Below are 9,527 nucleotides of genomic sequence, written 5' to 3' on the forward strand. Positions count from 1 at the left end.
TAATAATGAAGCTCAATATACACTATTCAAAGCAAGTACTAGTCTACTTTAATTTCTTCCTCAAATTATTATATATAATAAGATTGCCTATTAACATTAGATATACAAAGGAATATTACTCTACCATAAGGAAAATTAAAACTATATCATTTTCAGGAAAATAAATAAAACTGGAGGGGCTGCGAAGCTGGCTCAGTGGTAGAGTGCTAACCTTGCATGCACGAACACCACATAAACAGAAAAAAAAGCCGGAAGTGGCATGTGGCTCAAGTGGTAGAGCACTAAGCTTGAGCTGAAGAGCTGAGAGCCAGCGCCCAGACCTAGAGTTCAGGCCCCATGACTGACAAAATAAATAAATAAATAAATAAACAAATAAACAAATAAATAAAACTGAAATAATCAGGTTGACTGCTGTGAATCAAAATCAAAATGGCAAATACAGTATGGTCTTACTCATGTGTGGAGTGGACACATAAATGATGATGATAATGATAGTATTTAGCAGACAACATAAAAGTAAATGCAGGACCTTTTAAGAGGGGATTGGCAAAAGGAGGAAGAGAGAAAGGACAGACTACTGTGGAGCACAGAAGATAAAAGGACATTGAACACACACATCAATGACAGTGTCATGATTAAATGAACCAAATGCTACTTGAGAAAGGAGACCTTGGAGGGGAGTGAGAATAGAGTGGAAAAGGAAAATATGTTCCAAGTGCACAATGTGTATAGATGCAAATATCACAATCAAAGTCTTCATATTACAAAGAATTGGTAACTCAAAAATAAAATTCTACAAAAGAGCACAACAGATGCTAACCAGGTTATAAGGGGAAAGAAAACATGATATGGGAGCAATGCAAACCAGTGCAGCTCCTATGGAAATCAACATGGAAGATTTTCAAAAACTAGACATGGAGCTAGTGAATGACTTAATATCACTGTTGGTCACATTTCTGAAGTAATGTAATTGCACACTCAGACGTTTAATGCAGCATTATTTGATAAAAGCCAAGTTATGAAGTCAGTTTAGATGACCTTTGACTTTTCAATGAGTGAGAAAAATAAATAGATGTATCCATATATAAATATATATACACATATATACCTATAAAAGAAAAGGAATAGAGATTTATGCATGTATATATTAGAATATTTTACAGAAGTAAGAATGTTATATCATTTGCAAAAAAAACTGGGTAGAAATTGGAGATTAGTGTGTTAAACACAGTAAATCAGGTCCTGAAGGACAAAGGTCACAAGTTTCCGCTCACATGCAGAGTACACAGAGAGTATATCTATATCTATATCTATCTATCTATCTATCTATCTATCTATCTATCTATCTATCTATCCAGTGTAATTATGTGTATTGTATTATATCTGTATACATAATACCATAAATATTGTGGATATATCTATAACTACATATGCTACTCTCTGCCTTTGCATATATATATCACTGTTTTATCACTATATATGTATATGTGTAGGCTTATATAATCAATATGCATAAGTGTATATATATATAAAGTGATGTAATTGTTGGACGGTCTCAGGGAAAGGAGATTAAAGTGACAGAATGATTTAGTATAAACAATACCAAAATACATTTCCGATGTTTGAAGATGGAACATTGAACCTACTGAAAGCTTTCCACATGCAGGGGTAAGGAGCGAATAGGATAAAAGAAAAAAGTAATTAGTAGAAGTTAATACAGGTTAATTTAATGAAAGTGCAGTACAGTACATGTGGATATGAAATTACATAGTGAAATAATTTATATGCACTAATGAAAATTCTTGAAATTATAGATGCTTTCCCTCACTATACGAGGTGAAAAGGGAGAGAATGGATGAATGAAAAAGTAAAAGAAAATCATGACCAGTGTGGAGAGATTTAGTGAATTTTCTGGATTTCTGAGTAAACCTGAATAGAAGAGCACACAATGAAAATCTGCTAAGGGCTCCAGAACAGCAGGTAATAGGCTAGAAGCCAAATTTTCTTAATGTCTTATGTTAGTCGTACCTTTTCTTAAAACACTTATTTAGTCACCAGCAATTACTTAGCTTTTGCCTTATGGAACTGATTCAGATTACTTGCTTTAATTTTGCACTGATTTTTCTTAACACTCATGAATTGCCTCTAAGAATTCTGATTGACAAATGTTTCCCATTCTAACCTTATTTGACCTAGAATTACTAGTTAATTATTGCTTTTTTTAACCTTAATCCCATTTAGGCCAGGAACTCTAAGCCACTGGCATTATGACTCAGGAATCTAACCCTTTTCACAAAAACAATTTTTTTACTTGTCTGTAAGAAAATAGAGAAAGTAGAGATTTTGCAAAAGTGATATTGAGAGCACATGCCTTGATCCTAGCTACTCAGAAGACTGAGATCTGAGCATCATGGTTCAAACACAAGCCAGGCAGGAAAATCACCGAAATTCTAATCTCCAATTAAACATTCAAAAGCTGGAGGTGGGGCTTTGGCTTGAGTGGTAGAGTGCTAACCATGAGCAAACAAAGAAGAGAGAAAAATTTAGGGACAAATGTTCAGGCCTGAATTCAAGCCCTTGAATGAAAGGTGGATTCTAAACTTCCAAAGAAGATAGTTAATGAGTTTAATAAATAGTGCTTTGCCACATCGATTAATGATATATTTTCTGGTTCTATGAAGTAGGTAAAACAAATATCCGCCAAAAATGGGGCCCAAACAAAGTCACCACTGCAGTGCAGATTTGATGGAGGTAAACACTGAATAGAGCAGAATCTTTTCCATTGGAAGTGAAAAGTGAACAAAGCAAAGGAACAGGTATACATTTCCCTTGCTCCTAGGGTCCATTCACAAAATTACTCTTTAGTAATATTAGTTTAAGAACCATTTCCAAATCACACTGGCACCAAGTGTGGAACCTGGCTGCCTTCCCAACTCCTCACTATGGCATGTCTTCCTAAATGGAAAACTGAAACTTTGAGAAAAGCCATGGCATTGACAGACTTATTACATGAACCCTGTGCTTTTGGATACTGGAGTCAATACTGAAAGGTCTCTGAATTGATAATCTATGAATTGTTGCATAAAATATGGCACACAACAAAATGGACAATTTTTGCCAGATTAGCCATCACTAAAGTAACTAAAGTCATATTAAATGGCATAGGTACCTCAACTGATACTTCAGAAATGCTCCTAGAGGGATTATCAGAAACAACTTCTCAGCAATCAATAGGAAAATGTAAAACAACTAGATCTATTTCTGGACAGGTAACCTACTAAATTGGTTTGTAAGTGTGGGAAATATGGACAGACCAATAAGATATGGTAGAGATTCCAAGCAAAGAGAAGACTAGGACCAGCTAACTCCACTGCTGAATTGTGCCAAAGTTCTAAAGAATTAACCCTGTGTCTTCTCAAGCCATGACCATGCGGCATGTGTTGGAATATTTCCCCTTTCATCTTGATTTCTTCATTTGGGTCTCCATTCTTGTTTCCTCATCAGTCCAGATAATGGTCTCTGAAGAATTTTTTTTAATCAACTAACTTCTTCTTTTATCCCTTTAGCTTTAGATTTCAGCCTTTAACTTTTTTTTCTTTATGGTCATTGTTCTTTCTTGCTTCTATTAATTTGAGGTTTGCTTGGTGCATTCTTTTCTAGTTTCCAGATTGGCATTTGTAGTGTATTTTTTAAACTCCCTCTTCTTGTTCCTCCTTCATGTGAAGTTCCCTGCTATGTCTGTGTTTGCTCCACTCCACTTCATCTGAATCAAGAAAACGTTAATTTCACTTTGGGTTCCTTAATTGTGACATCCTTTGCTCAAGAAATTTTCTTTCATTTCTCTGTTATGGGTACTTTAAATTTTTCTGTTTTTAAATTTCTAATTTTATTCTGTGTGGTTAAGAAAATATATCTTATTGATAAATTTTTCATATTTGTTTTGTTTCTGCCAGTTAGCCAATTGGACCTTGGAAGCGGCTAGTTGCTTATTTGTCAAAGAAATTAGACCCTGTTGCTGCTGGATGGCCTCCGTGCCTAAGAATAACAGCTGCAGCAGCTCTCTTAGTAAAAGATGCTGATAAATTTCTCTGGGACAAAACCTAGAGGGGGTGCTAAGACAACCACCTGACTGGTGGATGAGCAAAGCCTGCATGGTCCATTACCAGACCTTGTTACTTAACCCCACATGGATCAGCTTTTGCGTACCCATAGCATTAAACCCAGCTACTCTGCTACCGGACCCTGCATGACTGTGAGCAAATCCTGGCCCAAGTATATAATCTCAGGCCAGACTTGTTGGACTCGCCACTATTGCTGCTGACCATACCTGGTTCATAGATGGCAGCAGTTTCATTCAAGATGGAAAAAGGTACACGGGCGCAGCAGTCACCACGGACATTGGGATAATGTGGGCAGAAGCACTCCGCCAGGGAACGGCTGCACAAAGAGCAGAGCTAGTGGCACTAACAAAAGTCCTACAGATGGGAAAAGGGAAGAGACTAAACATTTACACGGACAGTCAGGACAGTCAGTATGCTTTTGCCACTGTGCATGTCCATGGACCCATTTACCAAGAGAGGGGGCTGCTGACAGCTGAGGGAAAGACTATTAAAAACAAACAAGAAATTTTTAGCATCATATGGGCCATATGGGAACCAGCAAATATTGTCATTATGCACTGCCCTGGCCATCAAAAGGGAACAGATTCTATAACCAAAGGAAATAACTTGGCCGATAAGGCAGCTAAGGAGGCGGCCCTCCAGCCCTGAGCGGAAGTACTGACTCTAGTAGAACCAGGGCCACGAGCTTTGCCTCCTGAGCCTCAGTACTCCCAAGAAGACTTGGAGTGGATAAAGAAAATTTCCATGGCCTATACACCCCTGGATAGAGAAGAAAACAAAGAAAATTGTAAAGCCTGTCAGCTCACCAATGCCCCCAATCAACCGCTTATGAAAGGAGCTCACCTCCATGAAGATAGGCCAGGTGTGTATTGTGAAGTAGACTTCACAGAAATTAAAACTGGATATAAATATTTGCTAATTTTTGAAGACACCTTTTCAGGATGGGTTGAAGCCTACCCAACAAAGCATGAGACTGCGAACGTCGTGGCTAAGGAGATCCTGGAAGAAATCCAACCCAGGTATGCCTTCCATCCACCATCAGATCGGACAATGGACCAGCCTTCGTCTCAAAAGTAAGTCAGGGAATACCTTTGGCACTGGGGATGGATTGGAAATTGCACTGTGCTTATTGACCCCAGAGTTCAGGGCAGGTAGAAAGAATGAATTGAACTCTAAAAGAGACCTTAACTAAATTGGCCTTGGAGACTGGTGCAAACTGGGTATTGCTCCTTCCTTTTGCCTTGTTTAGAATAAGAAATTCACACTATTGCCTTGGCTTTAATTGCTTGCTGATTTGGATGATACTGAATTTCTGTGTAAGCTTGACTATTTACAGCTGGTGCATAAGAGTATGTGGCCCCAGCTTAGAGCATTATATGATTCTGCTTCTATTCCTACCCACCATTTGTTTAAACCAGGGGACTGGTGTTTGTTCGAAGGCACAACTTGAGATCTCTGGACCCACAGTGGAAGGGACCTTACATGGTGTTACTGGCTACACCACTGCCCTTAAGGTGGATGGCATTGCTGCTTGGATCCACTGCTCCCACGCCAGACCAGCTGACCCCTTAGCTCTGGACGACCATGGGGAAACATGGGAAGTCTCCAAGCATCCTACCCAACCACTCTGCATACGACTCAAGAAAAGAAAAATGGACTGATTGTTATTGGTATACCCATTCAAGATCAAGAGCTGTTGGAATTTAGTTTGGGGCCAGAGTGACAAGATTGTGACTCAGGACCATAAGCCAAGGGGGGGGGGGGGGGAATGAAAGGATAGAGTATTTGAGGCAGTGACCATTTGTTGCTTGTTTCAGAGCAGAGCAACATGTGGTGCTAAACCACCTGGTTGTGTGACTTTATAAGACCTGCAAATCCTTATCTCGGGCCTCTCCTCCTGGGCTCAGCTGTGTTGGAGTGTAAGAGGAGGCCTGAGCTGCAGCCCATTTAAATAAAATAGCTGTAGAGTCTGACTCTCGGTGGTCTTCTTGGTGGGGGTTCTGCAACCTTGGCATAACAGCCTAGCCTGTGGGTAAAGTGGGGAGTGAAGCTCAGCAGATTTCTGGTTAGCAGTGTTAGGGTTAGCAGGATTTCAGTTGTTTTCTAAGGCCTCTGGAGTTGGCACTACTCAGATTGAGGCTACCCAGGAAATGTGCAGGACCACTTGAGCTCTTGGGGAAGCTGCCTAGCAGCTTCGCTGGCCCCTTGAGGAGATTGTAAACGTGGCACCCTGCAACAAGACCTTTGGGAGGTGGTGAGGGGCAAGGGCACAAGGAGGGATGGACTTTTTCTCCATGGAATTGCATTTGTCTGCTAATTTAGTGTCCCAAATTAGGCTCATGACTTATGAGGACAGCAGGCTTCCTCAGCAGCAAATAGCAGGAGCAGGATTCTGAGTGGCAATTGCTGACCTTTCTCTGCTAGGGGAAGGGTCTTTTGGCTCATGTTCCATGTTGCAAGATGGGAAAGTGAAGAGTCTGTGTTCTTACTCCCTTATTTTATAAAGCCATAATTCAATCTTGAGTTCTACAATGTAGTGGCCTCTTCATGTCCTTCCTGTACATGTCACTCTGCTTCAAACTCCCAGAAAATCACTATGGTTTGTCTGTGCTTTATTCCTTTGTTGTGGAGTAAAACACCTTTATTCAGCCATCTTGCTTCTGTCTTGAGGATAGGGAATGTTTCCCTGGAAGATATCTACTTGGAGGCTGAAATCTGAGTATCATTGTTCAAGAACAGATAAGATGGGAGAGTCCATGAGACTCTTAGCTCCAATTAACCATTGAAAAGCCAAATAAAAGTAAAGGCTATTGGAAGGTAAGAAGTAGAATAAATGGGGATAAGGGGCTTATACAGTTAGAAAACTACAAAAAGAAAGCTATAAAATTATTGAAAATTACCTGGCAAGGTTTACAGTAACACATTTTATAGTACAATAAAATCACATAGTATGAACAAGAGGAATTGAGTGCTTGAGTCTTAAGTTGAGATATACTTAGCTAGAATAAATACTATGTTGTATGATAAGAGTACACATCATTCTTGTTATTAAAAATAGTTACTATGGGATTTTTCTTTTTTCTTTTTTTACTAGTCCTGGGGATTGAACTCAGGGCCTGGGCACTGTCCTTGAGCTTCTTTTGATCAAGGCTAGTGTTCAAGCACTTGAGCCACAGCACCACTTCTGGCTTTTCCTGCTTATGTGGTACTGAGGAATTGAACCCAGGGCTTCACACATGCTAGCAAGCACTCTACCACTAAGCACATTCCTAGCCCCGGAATTTTTCTTGTTTTCACATTTTCTGGAGAGTCTCAACAGGCCACCTATCTATAACTAGGCCACCCAGCTAACCTCTCTATGCAATTCCTGCTTGGAAAGGTGAAAGGTATTTTTTGTACATTCTCAAGTGATCATTTTTCCTTCACTGAATATTCATTTGGATAGTCATCTCTTGGATAGCCAAACAAACTTTTAAAGTGAAAGAGGAAATTACTTTCCTATATTTAATTCAGCATGATAACTAGGGCGCTGAAAGTCAGTGTCATTAGTTCACTAGAGTGTAAAGCTATCTTTCCATCTTTTGCAGTAAGATTGATAACTTCATACTTTACTAGGCCAACTCACTTATGTCTAGTTTCTTTAATACCTAAATACTGAGTATATGAAAACAAGAAAAGTACTCATAAGTTAAATAAAACTCAGTTATTTCATGCAGCAATTCTTAAACCTTATATTTGAAAGAGCATTTGAAATGGCAAATGGTCCAGGCAACAGTGGCTCATGTTTATATGCGAGCTTCTCAGGAGCTAAGATCTGAGGACTGCAAAGCCAGCCCAGACAGGAAAGTCCAGATACTCTTACCTCAATTGGTAACCATAAAAATGCTGTAAATGGAGTTGTGGCTCAAGTGGTAGAATATTAGCCTTGAGCAAAATAGCTCAGGCACAACATCTGGGGCCTGAGTTCAAACCCTAGGACTGATGAAACAGATAGATAGACAGACAGACAAAGAGCAAATAAGAAGAAAATAACAAACAGATCTAGAATCATGTATTCAGAATACACTCTACAAACAGAAGAAGAGAGAAATCAGTGGAGAACATTTCTTTGGCCCAATAGGAAATATTTCAGTTTAAATATCAAAATATCAAAAACAGAAAAATGATTTCACAGTAATATCCTTTATTAAAATTAGGGACAATGATTATTAAAAATAAAAATCATAATAATTCCAAAAGGAAATAAGAATGATTTGTTTGATTGAACTAAATTTAAAAATTAAACAAATATATACAATAAAAATATGTTGGAATGATTTATTGTAATATATTCTTTTTTTTTTGATCCAGTCATGGGGCCTGAACTCTGGACCTGAACGCTGTCTGTCAGCTCTTCAGCTCAAGACTAGCGCTCTACCACTTGAGCCACAGCACCACTTCCGGCTTTTTTCTTTTTTCTTATGTGGTGCTGAGGAATCAAACCCAGGGCCTCTCGCTTGCAAGGCAAGAACTCTACCACTGAGCCACCTTCCCAGACCCTTGTAATATATTCTTAAAGAAGAAAAACCTGATATCTACATATTATTTAGTGACAAATTGAGCCTCTCTACATGCACTTCCAAAGCCAAATTCAAATCTTCTAACTACTTTCTGCAAATCCATTAGTAATGTCCTCAAACTATATATTCTTGGGAATTCATAGATCATATAGCCCAATGTATAACTTTGCTTTATTTGAGATTTGTAATTATCAACTTCATATAGGGGTACAAAGGACTTGTCATTTAACAAAGCAGTTTATGGATATATTTTACCTAGATCAATGTCACCCCTTTCAAAATGCTCACCACTCACTCCCTACATACCCCTTCTTCCTAATTTTGCATACTCTTCCTAGTTTGGTATACAATGGATTCTTGACTGCATTTCTCCACCTCTTCTCTATCTGTTCAGTGCTTTTCCCTTGATCCCATCTCACCCTTTTGAGTACCAGTTTCTTAGTATTTTATTTTACTGATCTTTCACTTAGTCTTTCTAAAGAATTATACTATTTAAGTTCTCCCTTGAATCTACCATATTTCAGTTAACACATTTATTTACACTTGCATACTACCCAACATATTTCCTTATAAGCATATAAGCTAAAGCTAGCTTTGACTATATGGGAAAAGAAGCATCACTGGTTTCTGTGGGTCTGATTTAGGCCACTTAGCATATTTTTCCAGGTCTTTCCATTCAAAGAAAGTTTTTAATAGTTACTACAGTTAGAATAGTCAGACATTATATACAGAAGACACCTACCTTGAAGAGGAGAACTGGATACTGAATAGGATCAAGAAGCCCAATTGAGGGGTGACTCAGACCCCTCTGGCTAAGTTGGGGGTATACTTTGATTAGAGAAGTTCT

The 9,527-nt window shown here is 38.7% G+C and overlaps 1 long non-coding RNA gene across 1 annotated transcript; it reads left to right on the forward strand.

Moving 5' to 3' along the window:
- Positions 1 to 4,894: 4,894 nt before the first annotated feature.
- LOC122106603 lies at positions 4,895 to 5,578 on the forward strand. Its single transcript, XR_006147221.1, has 3 exons — positions 4,895 to 4,983; positions 5,062 to 5,194; positions 5,540 to 5,578. It is a non-coding gene; the product is annotated as an uncharacterized LOC122106603 (long non-coding RNA).
- Positions 5,579 to 9,527: the final 3,949 nt, after the last annotated feature.

The sequence above is a fragment of the Dipodomys spectabilis genome, unplaced genomic scaffold, assembly GCF_019054845.1.
Source record: "Dipodomys spectabilis isolate Male_0828 unplaced genomic scaffold, ASM1905484v1 ptg000043l, whole genome shotgun sequence".
NCBI classification, from domain to species: Eukaryota; Metazoa; Chordata; class Mammalia; order Rodentia; family Heteromyidae; genus Dipodomys; species Dipodomys spectabilis.